At 33.3% G+C, this 18,303-nt stretch overlaps 1 protein-coding gene across 1 annotated transcript in view; it reads left to right on the top strand.

The window, feature by feature from the left end:
* Positions 1-18,303, top strand: part of LOC126739397 (serine/threonine-protein kinase SMG1) — a 157,256-nt gene that overhangs the window by 66,280 nt on the left and 72,673 nt on the right. The window lies entirely within an intron of this gene.

The raw sequence follows: 18,303 nt of genomic DNA, 5'->3' as shown, positions 1-18,303 counted from the left end.
TTTGAATAGGTGTTTTTAATATTTTAGCCTCTGGGACGGGACCTTTAACCGTTGTAGTCTCTCTGAACACCGGGGCCAAAGTGGGCTCTCTTTTTAACGCATCAGCGTATTTTCTGTTTACTTTAATATAATTTGGGTTTTTGGGACAGCGCCAATAGCTGGCCGGATGGTCGCCGCCGCAATTGCAACACCGGGCCGGTGTTGTACGTTCTTTTTCACATTTTGAGTAGTGATGCTTTCCTTCGCATTTATGACAACGCGGCCCCGCGTTGCAATTGCTCGCGGCGTGTCCGAACTCCTGACAGCGATGGCACTGTCCCACCTGTCTTATATTATTGATTTGAAACGTTTTGAGGCGCTCCACTTTGACCCTGATGTTCATTATACTATCAACTTTATAAATATCTTCCTGCTCTTTTTTGATCAGGAAGCGGATGAGGTCCGTCTGCCTTTTACGACCTGGGCCGGTGTTAAACCAGCCCATTTCTTCAGGCTCGAACCCCATCCGTTTCAGCTCACTCTCTATGTCCTCCAGATTAAAGTTTCTGTCGAAACCTCTTAGGATCAAGTTCAACTTTCTGTCCTCCTCCAGGAAGAAGGAGTGGAATTCCATCTCCCTTTCCCTGAGGAGGGCAGTCAGACTTCTGTGATCCTGGGCTGTTTTCGGGAAGAGTGCCAAGCCCAGCCTCTCCTTTTGAACTTTAAGAATATTTATTTTTTTTTCCATTATTGTCTGGTATTTTTTAGCCCAGTTTGAGGTGTCTCTGATGACAACCTTTGGAATTCTTGGGTTGCTAGGCTTTGCACTCCCCCCTTTACCCGCAACAGACAACTCGCTGAGGGGCATAAAGAGTGGGCTTTTATGAGGTTTTGGGTCCCGCTTACCCAGATTGCTGTTAATTGCAGCATCTGGGCGCGCTGAGGGACCAGGTTCTTCAGTGTCTGTATTAGATTCAGAATCGGATTTCAACATCTCCTCCTCTCGTGGGGAGGAGATGTTTGCCTCTTTTCTGGATCTTTTACGTTGGTTTTTATTTTTTTCATTATCGTTCAGCTGGTCCCTCAGCGCTCCCAGCTGCTCGGCAATGTTTTTATTTTCATTTTCCAGTTGTTCATTGATTTTTAAAATTTTTTCCATATTGTCATTGGTTTCCCGCAATTGAGCATTGAAGATGCGGACTTGATCTTTGAGGATGTCGATCTCTTCCTCAGTACTTATAAGTTTGTTTTTGAGTCGCTCGTTCTCACTTTCGAGCGTTTTATGCTTCAAATTTTTTTCCTCAATGCTCGATTGCAGGTTTTTAATTTGGAACTCCAGTGAAGTGCAGATGTCTTTATAGACCTCTGCACTGAAAACTGGGCTGTTTCCTTCCATTTGTGGGGCAGGATTTAAGGACTGGGAAGGGGTTTTTTGGTATCTCCGTTCAAGGAGGGGTTTATGGACGGGGTAAGGAGTGCCAGCTAGAGACTTACCCCGCTCTAGTTCTTCTCGGTTTTCATTTGACGTGCTCTGGCGTCTTTGACGTCGGTGGTTTGGCCCCCCGCTGACTATGGGGGGCGAGTTTTTGCTGTTTTCCGCCGTTTCTGGTTGGTTTCTAGTATTTCGCTTGGGTTGGTAGGTTTTGGTTTGCCGTTTCTGATTGCTACTAACTGCAACTACTAACTGCAACTGCCAAACTGCCAACTCGAACTGCAACTAACTGCAACTGCCTAATAACTGCCTGGACTGCCGCCTGCCGGTCAGTGCGTCACGTTATATAGAGCATGGACATGCGCGGTACTTAGTAAACGCGGTAACAGTAGTGGTGGTACGGACACGAACGGTACTGAGGTATTAACGCGGTGATAAATTAATAATTAACGCGGTCGCGCGGTTATTAACAAAATAGAAACTTTCCTAACTTTACTGGGCAAATCTTAGTGGTCAATATGAATCTTGAAAATTATTAATTTCAGTTGGAAAAAGAACCGAGTAATTCTATAGATAAATAAGAGAATTACAGAAAATTTAGTAACTTCGTTACACCCTTGGCAAAATTTCCACGTTTCGTCTAGAACTTTTGCCAACCTAGTTAAACTAATGTCGCAAAGTTCTTTGTCCTTTATTATTTGTAGTACAGCAGCCATCGTCACGTGTCGTTTACTTTTATACATGTTATAAATAATGGTTCTAATTTCGCTCTTAATTGTTTGGGGGTAGGTCCAGATTTTTTGGATGCCGACGGATTATTTTATTTGGTTTGTCCAGTGCTTCTTCGGCAATGTTGCAAATCTTATGTAAAGTGCTTCTTGAGATCTAGCATGCATTACATGTCATCTATTTTTTTCTTGTTTAAAATAATTTTGTACTTTTAAAACTAAACGACGTTCACCCGAAGATAGACACCGATATTTAGCAATATGTTTGTCGTCTTGTGAATCCATAATTCAAAAATTAAATTAATAGCAAAGTATTTAGTTGCCTAATCAGGCAAATTATCACCTTTCAGGTACATAATCTTTTATTATATAATTATTACATAATTATTTAAGTATAAAAAAGCATTTCCTTTAAAAAAATATTAGTATCGTTTAAAATAATAGCCAATACTACATTAAAAACCAAAAATGTTTTTAAACGGCTGGTAACAGTCGTCCAAACCGGTCCTCAATATACATAGTGAATAATACGGCGATAAGGAATTCATTGTTTAACTGGTCCACTTATACCCCGAGATAATGCGTTATGTGTTAGGGTAAAACGAGCCGACTATATTATATAAGAACACGGCAGATACATTTTCTAATGAATGCTCAAAAATCTCCAGGCGCCGACCTTTGCCCCGTGTATGCAATTCTCGGCCGAAGCCAAGCTGCCAAATCGGCCGGAGTGGTTGTTTTGTTAATTTTATTTCATTTGGGCCTATGTCAGTCAGTAATATAGTAGCGCGGGGTTTCATTTTCCATTTTTTGTATGGAAATTGTTTTTGGTCCAAGTTACAAATGAAAATTTTTATTAAAAAAAAAAGATGGCTTATTTTGCTTTTATGTTTATTAACAAATATTCGGTTATTTTATACAGCGCTTCCAAAATATCCTGGCAAATATGTTTATATACAAAAGTCTATTAACAACCAATATTATAGGTGACAAAATCATTGGCCAGAGCTTCATTCATTCATTACCATTCAAGAGGACGGAAAAATTTTTAGCATATTACAAATAAAAAAGTTACTCTTTATAGTCACCGTCATCTTAGCAATTTTTAATAAAAAAGGTATTAACTAACAAGCGCATTCAACTATTCAAAAATAAATAGGACCAAATACGTCGAAAACCGGAGTCGATGAAAATCTAAAAGAGAAAAAAAGAAAAAATGCTGAGTATTTGATGAAATGAATATCAGAAAATATCAAATACAATAAAACTTTTTATCTAATTTAGTATTTTAAGGTCCACTGGAGAGGACGCTACCCATGTTTCGGTTTTCATAAGACATGTATACTATTGTGGAAACATCATAACAATTTTATCATATTTTTAAAAGCATTAAATAATAAAACTTGCAAGAGTGACTGTGTACACGTAGATAAATAGTATGTAAGAAGCGCATTATATAGCCTTTTGAATGATGGTTATCTTCTACGAGGGTCGTCCCAGAAGTAGCTGGCCAGACCTAGAGATGTCGGTAGTAGTTTGAAAAATATCAGTGTATTAGAAAGTATACAATCTATAAAACATATGTTTCAAGTTTGAAGACGCCGCGTTGTTTAGTATTTGTTTGGCAGCCATCAATAGTGAACGTTTTCAGTGAATTTGTGAAAATGGAGAAAATTGGTCATCGTTATGTGATACAATACTTTTATTTGAAAGGCCTCAGCCCAACCAATATAAAAGCTGAACTGGATTATACTCTGGGTGAGTCTGCTCCGTCGTTAACAACAGTAAAATATTGGGTAGCAGAGTTTAAACGAGGCCGTACGAGCTGCCAAGACGAGCATCGCAGTGGTCGACCAAATGAGCTGACGACTCCAGAAATTTTAAAGAAAATTCACAAAGCGGTACTGGATGATCGCCGACTGAAAGTTCGCGAGCTAGCGGACATAGAAGGCATTTCAAAAAGTGCGGTACATTGCATATTTACTGAAAATGTTGACATGAGAAAGCTGTGTGCAAGATGGGTGCCGCGTGTGCTCACACTCGAGCAAAAACAATGTCGTGAAGATGTTTCAATTGAGTGTTTAACGAAATTTAATATAAGCTATAAGTTATAGCAACAAAGCAGAATTTTTGCGTCCACGGCATAACCATGGATGAAACATGGGTCCATCACTTCACACATGAGACAAAAGAACAATCAAAACAATGGACTCAAAAGGGAGAACCGGCTCCAAAGATCCTCTCTTTTTAAATACGATGTCCGTGACTCATCAAAACTTGCGTAATCAAAGGTTTTATTTATTGAGAAATAGGTACTTATACAGTAGGTTTTGCAGATTTAAGGAATATTGATGTTCTAAATATTTGCAGAAAACAAGAAAAATATTTTTTTTAAATATTTAGTTACACTTAGGAAAACAAAAAACAAAATAGATATTTGCAAAGGTAGGCCTTTTTGGTTGACTTTCCCGAGAGTTTATTAATGCCTTCCAAGTTATTACAAGATATAGAGCATGAGAATTTACCCAACAGTACAAAAACCATTTCCACTGTGAAGATGCCATATTTGAAATTGCTTTAAAAAAACGCTAATAATTTCCAAACATTCTATAATACCAAACTAATAGTCTCCAAGCCATTCTGTGGCATAGCGGCAGAACCCTCTAAGGCTAAGGTCACAAGCTAAACCGTGAAACAATCTCATAGCTGGTGGTTTCAAACACCAAGACACAGGCAGGATAAAAGTTAAAAACCTACATGCCCAAATTTACCACAGACCTTTTAAATCACAACCACAAGGCAGTAGGGATAATGGTGAGTCTTCTTACAGGCTGATGAACTATAAAAACGAAACTATATGAAACTAAACAAACACATGAAAAATCATAGAGAACAATCTGCTCTGTCGGGAGTAGGAACTAGTATATTTTCTCACTATGAAGCATAATACAGGATTAAATTTCAAAGTTTGCCAGGCCACAAGCTAGAATCAAGCAGATATACAGTGCATCCCAAAAGTTATGTCTAAATTCACTTAAAATTCAAGGGTGTGTTCGAAAAAAAACGCTCGGACCCGTCGATTTTTATTTCATGTTGCGCATTTTTGTACGTGAAGTTTGTATATACAGGGTTGCTCAAAAATAAATTACGACCACCAACTTCATTTTTTCAAATGAAAGCACTTTTTTATTTCATCTTTGAATTTCGCATGGAATTCTACGTATGTTTCATGCATGTATGATTCTACATGAATCGTCTTTTTTCGATGACAAATAAAAAAATTACAAAAATTAAGTTAAATGTTCAAAATGGTTGCCATTTACAGCTTGACAATATCCAAGGCGATCAATAAAGTCTCGTTGCACATTTTCAATCATTTCCGGGGTTATGACGCCAAACACCTTCGACTTGAAGTATCCCCACAAAAAAAAGTCCATTGGTGTTAGGTCAGGCGACCTAGCAGGCCATTCGATGGGTCCTCTCCTTCCTATCCACCGATTGGGAAAGGTTTCATTTAAAAATGTACGCACAGTGGCAGCATAGTGCGGTGGAGCGCCATCTTGCTGGAAAATTAGTTCTTCCTTAGGATAGTCTGGGTCCAATGGATTTGGAAATAAAGCTAGTAATGCTGGAACTAATTCAAATTGGAGAAAATCGAGATACACTTGTCCCGTTAAAGTTTGTTCAAAGAAAAAGGGACCTATTACTCTTCCGCGCACTATTCCACACCACACATTTAGTTTTTGAGGGTACTGGGTGTTTACCTCCATCATCCAATGCGGATTTTCTGTTGCCCAATATGGACAATTTTGGCTGTTCATACTACCATTCAAACAGAACGTGGCTTCATCGGAAAAAAATATATTTCTTACTAAATTATTATTTAGATTGCACATGTTTTGTAAGCGTTCACAAAACTCATTTCGCGTATCGAAATCGTCATCAAATAACTCTTACACAGGAATAACTTTGTAGGGGTGATATTTGTGCTTTTGAAATATTCGGTGAACTATAGATTTCGCCATGTGTAAATTTGCCCCAATCTGCGACAGAGGAGTGCATGAATTTTCTTCCAAAGAAAGCAAAACGTCAAGTTGTTCATTTTCATCTCGAGCAGGACGACCAGATTTCGGCACATCTCTAACATGACCGAATTCTCTAAATTTAGCCTCTATTTTAGTCACCACCTTTTGACATATCGGAGGACGATCAGGATGGATTTCATTGAATAATTGAGCAGCTTCTCTTTGAGTACGTGTTTTATCACCAAATCCAACCATGCACAGAATTTCTATTTTTTCTCGTTCCGTTAACTTTATCATTGTGAAAACCGCAACTTTGCTCGTACACTTCACACTTGACAATATCTGTTTGGCGTACAACTGTCATACAGTTTCTGTAAGGTGACTCGTAAGGTGAACTTCAGTAATAATGTTTGGTCGTCTTTTTTTCGATAACTGTTGACTTTAGGTATAGGACATGATGCATGAAACATACGTAGAATTCCACGCGAAATTCAAAAATGAAATAAAAAAAGGTGCTTTCATTTGAAAAAATTAAGTTGATGGTCGTCATTTATTTTTGAGCAACCCTGTATATACAAACTTCACGTACAAAAATGCGCAACTTGAAATAAAAATCGACGGGTTCGAGCGTTTTTTTTTTTCGAACACACTCCTGAATTTTAAATGAATTTAGACATAACTTTTGGGATGCACTGTATGTAGGAGCCAGTATCGCGCATTTGAAGTCCAATAAAAAAGACGGACCAGGATAAACAGCTCTAATGCAATTGGGAGATCCTACAAAGTCTTTGCAGGTTGTGGTAGCATAGGACTTTTGTGTATAGCGTTAATATATAGCTTTTAATATATTTAAATCATCACGTTCAAAATGTCTTAGAAACGAAGTTTTCAATGACATTAAAAATATTGAAAATAAAACTGAACCGTGTGTGGTTCTTGATGACTGACAATATTCAGATTAGTAGGGTGAGTCTACAGGAGGTGAGGTATAAAATCTTACAAAACTGACATTGATGTCAAGATATGCAACAAAACCAAGTTACTAGGTTTTATTAATTGTATAATTACTGGCTTTTGAAACAGAAAATTGGTTAATTTTTACCTTATCATTTAATCTATCAAGTAACTGTAAGGGAACCTTTACTACTACTATTGTAAGTTTCGTCTTCTGAAATTAACTTTTTTGGAATAAATCCTACTCCTAAGTTCCGACGAATCCTGCCATTTGCAAAGAACTTTACTACTACTTCAGTACGACATATGTTTCTTCTTGTTCTTCAGAAAAAAAATAGCAAATTTGCGTAATTTGATGTTTATTAAAACGACATTTAAAAAATCCGGGTGTTTCCATAGATATACGAAAAAAAAGAAGTCCTGTTTTCTTATTTAAAACCGCAGACCAAAATATTTACTCCTTTTTCGCCATCATTTTTTGCGACCGAAAATTATATTTAAAATTAATTATTCGCTGTTTCATCTTTTGGCGATTATATCAGATTAGAATTTTTCTTTTAATTGGCCTTTCACTTGAATATTTAAAATATGTTGAGGGCAAAAATTAATTTATATTTAAAATATTTCTTAAAATCTCAAATATCAGGAATAATTATGGATAACCTTTTAGAGAAGAAACTAATTCAACTTTCATTAGAAACTAAAATCAATAAAAATGTTACATGAGGTTGTAAAATTATTTGTTTGTACAGCTTGTAATATTATTATACGGAATAAAAAAAGAACTGCTTTATAAAAGACGGGCAGTTGCCTATATAAATATAGAACCAATTTTGCAAATATGATAAAATCGGATTTTCTGCAGAAAAAAATCCCATCATCCTGCGTAAGTATTTAAAAAAATTAGCTAATTCCAAAATTTTGACGTTTTATCTCAGTATATATTTTAAGCTCACGAATTTTAGAAAACCCGATTTTATTGAATATTAGAATGTTTTTCACCATTGTACAAACGTGTAATTACTGTGTTTTAAAAATAAACAGGCGACATGTCTCTAGGCCCTTCTTCGACGCCTTCACTAACAGATTGAATGTAATCATATATATATAATATCATATATAAAAAAGTCAAAAAGTTATTAATAGTTTATTTTACCCTAAAAAAATCAGCGATTTAAAGACTTAATAAAACTGAAGAGTTAATCAATCTAAAAATAGTAAATCTCGAATATTATGTTATCTAGGTCAAAATAAATACTTTAACGGCTTGGAGACATGTGAGTGGCACTTTTTGGCCCATAATGTTGGTTAAACTGTCTTTCGAGTCGTCAGTAAACTTAATAATTTATATTTAATTAAGGCTGAATTAACCACTTATCACTGCAAATAATATTTAACCAACCAAATTTGAATTATTTGTGATATTTAAAAAACCGAAATTTGATTTAGAAAGAGTTAACACCTGTATCTTGAAAATGATGCATTCCCATTGCTTGAACAATGAGTGATAATATAAAAGAAAATCGCTTGTAGAAATCCATAATAGGCGGAAAATAGAGAATCTATGGTTAGGAATAATAAAAAATAAAATAAACTTTGCCAAATAATAAAATATTAGTCCTGTAGAAAATTATTTAATAGCGTCACTAAAAGGTACCATGCTTTTACTTACTATAAACTTAAATTGATTTTCTAGATAACAAACTATTATAGTCCATACGAAAGGAGCTACGGATTACTTAAACAATTACCGTCCAATCTCTTTACTGAGTACTTTCAGCAAGATACTAGAAAACGTCATAAAGATTAGGATTGTAAATTTCATAAATACACGCTTTCCTTTTGACGAAAATCAACAATTGAAGACGCACGTAGAAATCCTTCTAAAAATCAAAAATCCTATTTTTCATAGTAAATTCAATCTTTTTTTAACGTGCAATTGTAACATTGTTATTGCTTTAAATAACGAAGTTATTGAATTTCAAAGTTTGCCACTTCTCACCGTTTTTCAATGTGCGCACGGAGCGATCTTTTTTTCGCTGTTCACTTAGTGCGGGTATACACGATCCGGTTTCAACAGATGCGTTAGCACCGCATTGACTTAAGAGAAACGCAGCTTACTGCGGTAGCAATGGACGACGGGATGGTCCTAGCCAACACACCTACTTAAATGTATGGCGATACACATTCCGGTTGTAATGCGCGTTTTTAGCCAGTTTCACCTAAATTATTACATTAAATATCTTTTTTAACAAAGTTAACAGTTTGCTAAGTAATTTTTTATTCTATTCTTTAACATTCTGTAATAATGGAAAAACTTTTTTCTTTTCTACACTACGTTGCACTAACTCTCGCAAAAGATCTTCTACAAATAATTCATAGCAATGAACATATTACCTCTTAATAAAACTCTGGAAGCAATTAAATTTTGGAATTTTTCTTAGTGCATATCCGTTTTCAACACGGTGTGTGTCGCGTATATCCAATGCGGTTTCTACCGCATCCGTTGAAACCGGTATCGTGTATACCCACACTTAAGCTTTTCGATGGACGCTTAGGTGGGTTTCTTCGTAGGGCGTCACATATGGTTCCCAAAAAGAAAGCAATACCCTTGGAGTAATTGTGGATTAGAACGGATTACTGGTGAACTTGTCAAAAATCAGTTTGTTGTAGCGCTATACAGGGTTTTCCACAATCAATCTCCCAAACTATAACTTTTTAAATACAACATTTTTTATGAAAATAAATTTTTAATACTTTTAGGACTCCAAATTACCTAAAAAAACTACCCTCGAAAAATTCATCCCCTAAAAACCACCCCAACTTTTTTTTAAATGGCACCGCCATTATTTCTTCTAATGTTTGAAATACTTGTAAAATAGATTTAATTTCATAAAAAAAATCATGTGTAAACGTAAGGCACAGAATATCTTTTATTGATTTTCTTATTAGTTCGCTCATGCCTTTGTTAAAAAATCTGAACAAATCTTCAAGTTATTAGTATTTTATTTAAGTAATTCAAACATGTTAAAAAGAACAAGAATATTTGCCAATAACGCTCCAAACACTATTGACATTAGTTAAAAATTATCACCTGCGTAGCGTATTTTTGAATCCGTATAAGATATTTAGACACATCTCGTGAGAGTATGCTATAAAAAAATGTTTATGGTCAAATACATGCATTCTTTAAATTAGTATTGGGTGCCCCTAATAAAAATATCTTTTATGTACAGGGTCTTTTCCCATATATTGACAACCCATCTACAGGACGAGGTGAAAAAGTAAACAAAACTTGGGGTTTTACTTAAAATGTTTTAATCCGATGTCAAGAAATTTTTTTCTCTTTTAGAAATATTAAATTTTGTCAGATAGTCAGTTTTTTCTTATGGAACATTCTGTATATAACTTCATGGTGAAAAAGAGAGAAATTTTTTGATTTTAAATATATATGATTTAACTACTTTTAATTAAACCGTTTTGGAAATATCGGACTCCAAACTTTAAAAAAATTAATTACTGAAGATCTTAGTAGGTGGTGCATTGTTATTGTTTGACATTTACTAGGAAACAAATGATTCTTTTATAAATTATATTTACCGAAATCATAGATAATTAATAATTAATACGATACAAAAAATTGAACAAGATTATATAAATTAAACAATTATTAAAATAATGTATCTTTGTCAAAAAAAAACTGAATATCGCTTAACAAATATTAAATCTGAAGGTTTTATAGTTTCTACATAATTCTTCAATATGATTTTTTTTTTTAAGTTTAAAGCCCGATATTTCCAAAACGGTTTAATTAAAAGTAGGTAAACCATATACACGGTGTCCTAGATAAAATGATATCCATGGGGATCTCGTAAACAGGAAGAGATATAGTTTCGGTTAAATGGGGAAAAAGTTGTGCTGTTTCAAGCTCAATCAGATGCGATATTAAGACCGACGATATCTATAGGGGTTTTCAAAATATCGGTCTAAATCTAAAAATTTTAGAAAATATGCAATATTGAATAACCGCCTCCTTAAATCCGATTTGAATAAAATTTGGTAGTTTTGGGTTATCTACGACTGGGTTATGACTAAATAATCGATCGAAGTTAACGATATTTTTCTATGGACGCCATATTGGATTTATACGTCATTAAATAGAAGGTAAAAAGACCTTTTTACTATGTATCACAACCCAATCTTGATATGACGGAAAACATAAATTTATTTCCTGACATTAGAAAAATTGAAAACTGAAATAACAACCCTACAAGCATGTGAACAAATTTCTAGACAAGACTTACGAAAACTTTGCGTAAGAAATAGGAAAATTAAAGAAATGAAAAATGCAATAAAAATGTTGGTGGTTTGGTCGAAGATTTTGACTTTTAGTTGTTTTTATCCAGTGGCATCGTAAATACGTCCTTAAAAAAATAATTATAAAAATGTCTTATTCGAAAAATATCAAACCCCATTAAAATGTACGTCTATGAGGTATCTCATGTAAGTGGCACACCCTGTATATGCTGTATAAAACTTTTATTGAGCCATATCTGCGATACCTAATTTCATGTTAGGATAACATAAGTGTGTATTTATCCGAAAAACTACAAAATAAGGCATTAAAGAATTGTCAATAAATGCAAGTACACCAACTGAAACAATTTACAAAATGTGTGATTTACTAAAAAAAATCAAAATGCTTGAAAAATCAAGACATAAAAAATATAAAAAATAAATTAGAACACAAATAATGTTAACTTAAGCAAAATCATGAAGTCCACAAATGAAAATGAAAATCTTCGGAATAACACCATAAGTAAATTTATAAAATTCGCAATTTATAGGCATCATAATTTATAAATTAGAACATCTATTGAATTGAGCTTAGTTTATATCTAGATAGGGCTTTTTGCCACAAATTTACAATATTATCATAAATTTCGATTTTGGGGTTATTTGTTTTTTTTTATACATCTTAATTCCTTTATTTAGATATGGAAGTCAAAAACTATACTTATATTCCACTATAAAGAAAACAGACCATGTCGTTTACTTAATTTATAAGTTTTTAGTTAAAATATAAACGGAAATGCTTTAGAAAGGAAAGAATCATTAGTGATACGGTTTTCCAAATCGATATAACAATATAACGTAGAAAAAGCAGTTTTAAAATTTGCAATAAACATACTAATAAAAACTTATAAAGAATGAAAAAAGTAAAGTAAAGTAGTAAACGTAATTGTTTTTATGTTTTTTTAGTGGGTGTAATAATATGTGCACTGTATGGTACAGGTGCTGTAAATAACATGGTATTTAACTTGTCGTACTTGCTTTACTTCTATAAACATATGGTAAAATGTTTGGGTCGCATTTATTGCCATTTTTTGATTATGCCATAATTGGTAAATAAAGACTAAATAAGTTGTAGTTCCCCTTGCGGCCTGCCAACTTTAATCAGTAATAAATCACCGGTTAGAAAATTTGTTATTCACATATATTCTCATCGTTTTTTGAATTACTATTATTCTCTGAAATAAAAGAAGGTGAAATATCCTGGCATTTATATTTGTAAAGAATTTTAATAATAACATACAGATTATTTAAATAAAATGCAATGTCGAAAATACTTTTATAGTTTTAAAGTAGTTTTCATGTTTGAGGATCCTAATTTTAGCTTTTTGTTAACAAAATGTGAATAGAAATAGTGTCTGATAATATTTAATGATCCAATGTGAATAATAGTGTGTTATAGTATTTTTTATATTATATCCAAGATTTTGAAGTAGCTTTATACCCGGTGGCGCATCGAAAACGAAACAGAGCCAATTACGGGCAGTGCATTAACTTTTTAAAAAAATGCTCGGACCCGTCGATTTTATTTTCGAGGGGGACACTTAATAATCACAAAATCACAAAATCACTTTCCCACCTACAACCCCCTAAGCGGGAGTGGCACTACACCTAAAATCTTAAATGGGAAGGGGGGTCGAGTGATACCGCATTGGAAAGGTCACAGATGTAAATAGCTCCGCACGGAGCTAATAGGAATAACCTCCGTGCGGAGCTATTTACATCTGTGGGAAAAGTCTTTTAATTCTCTTTACAAGGGTACTTGGTTTGAAGCAATTTAAGTAAGTACTTTTTAAAATTTTCGCATTTAAACCTTAAAAGGTAATTTTCAATATTTTTACTTTATCATAGACTACTAAAGGTACTTTTAAGAAAAACAATGCCAGGCAGTAGGACAAAACCATCAAGTATTATTAAATTATGAGACAAAAAATTAGATAGCTCTATCATATTACAGAATATTTTGACTTTAAGCCTAGTCATTCAAAAAATTATCGCAAAAATAGATTTAAAAAGAATTTGCTTAAGTGTTAGCTTATAATAAATGTTCAAAATGGCCACTTCCATTCTCCATACAATAAAAAAGATTTTGCACAAAGCGTTGTCGCACGTTCTGCAATACTTCAGGCGTGATTTGAAGACACTCATTTACAATTCTGCCTTGTAAATCTTCTAACGAAGTGGGTTCAGTCTCATAAACTTTGCTTTTTAAGTGACCCCAAAGAAAAAAGTCTAGAGGTGATAACTCCGGCGATCGTGGAGGCCATTCAATAGCACCTCTTCTTCCAATCCATCGTCCTGGAAACGTCCGATCCAAATATTCTCGCACGAATAACGTATAATGTGGTGGGGCACCATCCTGCTGAAACATCAATCTATCCTCATCGTATCTGTCATGTTAAGTTTCAATTATAGCTGTCAATGCTGGATCAATGGCCTGTTGTAATAGCTCTAAGTACATTTCACCTGTCAGGTTTCCAGGTAAAAAAAATGGACCAACTAAATTATCACCAAAGATACCAGCCCAGACATAATTTGTGGGTATTGGGTGTGTACCTCACGATACACTCTAGGATTATTGTCGGACCAATATCGGCAGTTATGACGATTGACCAAGCCATTCAGGAAAAAAGAGCTTTCATCAGAGAAACACGTATTAAACAAAAAATTTGGGTCATTAATAATTCGTTCACTCATAATTTCACTAAATTGTGATCGCCGATCGAAATCATCTTCATTCAGCTCTTGCACAAGATGTATTTTGTACGGATGAAACTTATGAGCTTTTAGAGTTCTTTGGATACTACGTCGACTAATACCTGTGACAGTTTCCAATTGACGGGTACTTAATGTAGGATTTAGATTAATATGCCCTAGTACAGCCACTTCCATACCTTCATTCCTTACGGGATTTTCAATATTGCGTTTGCGATTCGCCACTGATCCAGTTTCTCGAAATTTGGAAACAAGCTCCAATACATACTTTCGCTGCACCTTGCTGTTTTCATGTCGCTCATTAAATAATTCCGCCGTTCTATTAGCACATTGATTATTTCCAAAAAATAATTCAATTATTTCAACTCTTTCTGCCGTTGTATGCACCATTTTTATTTTTAAAAATAGGTATTACCTAAAAAAAACAAAGTCCCGCACTATAAATTACCTTTTTAACAGCGTACTATATTTAGAATAAATTGAGAATAATTCAATTTTTAGTTTTGGTCAACAAGAAAATTTTACAAATATTTGTAAAATTTTTTGGCTGTATCAAATTGTACAATTTGATAATTTGTACAGTATTTTTGTTTTGTTATGTACCTATTTACTTTGTGTGTATTTTGTCTGAGTATTTTTTTTATGTTTATTTGTTTATATTTGTATTTTTTTCCCTTTAGCTTTGTCGATAAAATGTAAATTTTCTGACAATAAAGCATTAACTACATTATTACATTAACTAGGGGGTTGTAGGTGGGAAAGTGATTTTGTGATCATTAAGTGTCCCCCTCGAAAATAAAATCGACGGGTCCGAGCGTTTTTTTAAAATGTTAATGGACTGCCCGTAATTGGCTCTGTTTTGTTTTCGAAGCGCACCCGGTATATTATATGATCTTCGAGCCATGTTTTTTTAAGTAGTAAGGGCTTTGTATTAAGTTTAACCCCATAAAAATCTTCTTACTTATTTGTCATAATATATCTAAGTGGGATATTTGCTTTGAGCAATGCAGTTTCATGTGAATCAACATAATATTATTTTTTTTAAATACATAAATTTAGATAAATATACTTTTGAGGAATACTGAAATGAAATCCATTGACTAACGATAGCCTTGGGACATTGTTTAGTGGTGTATCAACTTATATATTTAAATCAAGAAATTAAACAAAAGTGGTGTTTATCGGGTTTAGAACAAAAATCAAACTTCTTTTTGCTAATTAGCAAAGGATTTAACTTTTTTTTACGTAATAAGTATTAAATAAATATTTAAGTCATGTAAACTTACGATGAGCTGCATACAAGGATGAAGATGATTAGATGAATAAAGATTAGTATGAATAAATGAAATACATTTTTTTTAACTATTCGTCGTTCATTAATGTGTTCTTGGAAAAAGTCTAATTGAACTTATGTGATTTAGAGACTTACTATTTAAAAAAAAAATTATCAAAGGGGTAGTTATGAGTACGTGTTTTTTTTTTCAATTTATATTAGTGGCAATTCCCAGATATAACCTATTTTCAAATCGCGAACTTAGAGGCATGGTTTATGTCTATGCTCCGCAAAATTGTAGAAGTCATGCTGCGTAAGGAGATACATTCAGTTATATCGAATTGTCCCCAACTAAAGAGTATTGTATAAACAATGTAAAAAAACTAATACTTTTTACTGAAATAATTATTATGTGGGTCTGCAAGCTCACATTACACATTTCATTTTTTTTCTGCTAAAGTTTAGTTAACCCACCGAAAATACATATTGACCTATTTAGGTTTTAGTAGGCTCTCATAAAATGTCTTATTTGTGTAGGCAATGCTTTGTTATAGTGTTTCTTATAAGATAAATAATTGTTTAAAATTAATAATTAACATAAATATCAAATCCTGCTCCCATAAAGTCTTAATTTTATTAACTTCAATTATTTATCTTGACCGAACAAAGTTGAACTTTTATACATGGTTCAAGAACCTTTCTGAAGCGGAATTTAAAAATGCAAAAATTCAAGATGGCGCCGATAAGACAAAAGTTGACTTTGGCCTCATTAAACTTAGTGGACCTAGACAATTTTATTTTCAATTTCACGGTTATTTCTTACCCCCAATATGAAAATGTCGTTATTGCATCTTAATTATAAAACACACTTTTTTCTTTTTTTTTTCATTTTATGTCAGTTGCTATTCTGACTTCAAAGAAGTAGATAATATATTATTTATAAGCAATTGTGCAACTTTTGTCCGATTGGGTTCACCTTGTATCTTTAACGGTCACGGGCCTGAATACATACATATAAGATTAAACTAGCATACGACTTGATGATACTTATATAATATACAGGGTGTCCCCTTTCAAATAGTCAAAAATGCTACCGTATATACAAGAGCCATAAAAAAGTAGTTTGAGATAGGACATCAATGGTCGAAAGTGCCCCGTTTCCAAAATACTTTTTTGTTTTCTTCCCTCTGTATTAAAAACGCTTTAAGCAATTTAATTGATTTTTTTAGGTTTTAAATGATAGGTGATGAGGCAACCTTTTGAGGACTTGCAAGTAATTTGACTTGTCCAGGGACGGACTTGTAGCACATGCACGTAAAATTTTTTATTAAAAAAACCAAGTACCAAGTATAAAATAAATAATAATAATAAAGTGTGTACATTTTGTGTGAACAGTTTATTATATACGCAACACCTGTAACCAAGAGAGAAGACCTAGTTGTTAGAGTTGTGGTGGCTGCGGACTTTCTGAGAAACGATCCAGGAGTCTTGTGGTACATCTTGGGTCAACAGGTGCAGAAAATGTGTGGAAATGCATGGAGGATACTTTGAGCATTTGGTTTGAATTGTCTATTGTTTAAATTGTTTTTTATTGTTATTGCTTAATTTGTTCTTTTTAAGTTGTTTTTTATTTAAATTGTTTATTGTTTAGTTAAATGAATAATTTTTTATTATAATATTAAAATTTTCGTTGTAACAAAAAAGCTTTGAAGGATCCTTGTAGGGATTTTATTTTTTTGCACGAAAACAGTGCGTCGGAGCGCAAAAATTCCAGGGATTTGCTTTATTAAAAATGCAGAAAATATATCGAAAATATTTTTTTTTCCACAAAAACAGTGGCGTATCTTTTTTTTAATAAAAAAAATAACATACATGTGCGGCAACTCCGTCCCTGAACAGGTCAAATTTTCTGCAATTTCTGAAAAAGTTGGCTCACCACCTATCATTTAAAACCTAAAAGTTTCATTCAAATCGCTATAAGCGTTTTTAATACAAAGGAAAAAAATCGACTTTTTAAAAAAAAATTAACACCCTGTATTTTGGAAACGGCGCTCTTCCGACCGTCGGTGTCCTATCTCAAACTACTTCTTTATGGCTCCTGTATATACTCTAGCATTTTTTACTATTTGAAAGGGGACACCCTGTATATTCTTTAGGTAGGTATTTATTTAATTTTTACTCTTTGTTAACGAATATAAGCATGCAAAAATGTAGTTAATTTAGTTGCAGCTACAGCCAGTGTAATAAATACATAAACATTACAAATGATTATTATTGTTGTGCCTTCCAAACATTCTGCCCTCTCCGCCCTCAGAAGCTGGGTACGCCACCCACATATTGCTAATGCAAAATTATGTATTTTAAATTTAATTTCAAAACTTTAATATATTTTTAGTAATCCCATTAATATTTCCATGTGTATATCTGTTAAATGATGTGTGAAAATCAACTAAAATTGTGATCTATGATGCTATTTTTAAGTGGCGCTGCTCTTCGCGTGGCTTGCAGGAATTTATTAATATTTTTTTAACCTACCTCAAGTCAATATTTTTACGGAAAACCTTAATTATTGTTCAATTTGACTAATAGTGTTATTAATTCCCTCGAAAGCCCATTAATCAGTCAGATAAAATCGAGAGAAGTATATTTACTTGTTTTGTAATTTATTTCCATTTTAATATTAAACATACCAGAAAAACTCGGTGTTCCTGTTTTTTTTTATGTTTGTAGCTTAATTAATTTGTTTAGGATTGATAAATGCTTGATAGCAATAAATACTGCTTGTGACTTATAAATAAATTTATTTATTTTACTATTTTATTCAAAAAACATAAATATGTACAT

The sequence above is a fragment of the Anthonomus grandis genome, chromosome 1 (assembly GCF_022605725.1).
Source record: "Anthonomus grandis grandis chromosome 1, icAntGran1.3, whole genome shotgun sequence".
In the NCBI taxonomy this organism is placed as follows: domain Eukaryota; kingdom Metazoa; phylum Arthropoda; class Insecta; order Coleoptera; family Curculionidae; genus Anthonomus; species Anthonomus grandis.
The sequence above is the reverse complement of the archived record's forward strand: the minus strand, read 5'-3'. Positions and strand labels throughout refer to the sequence as shown.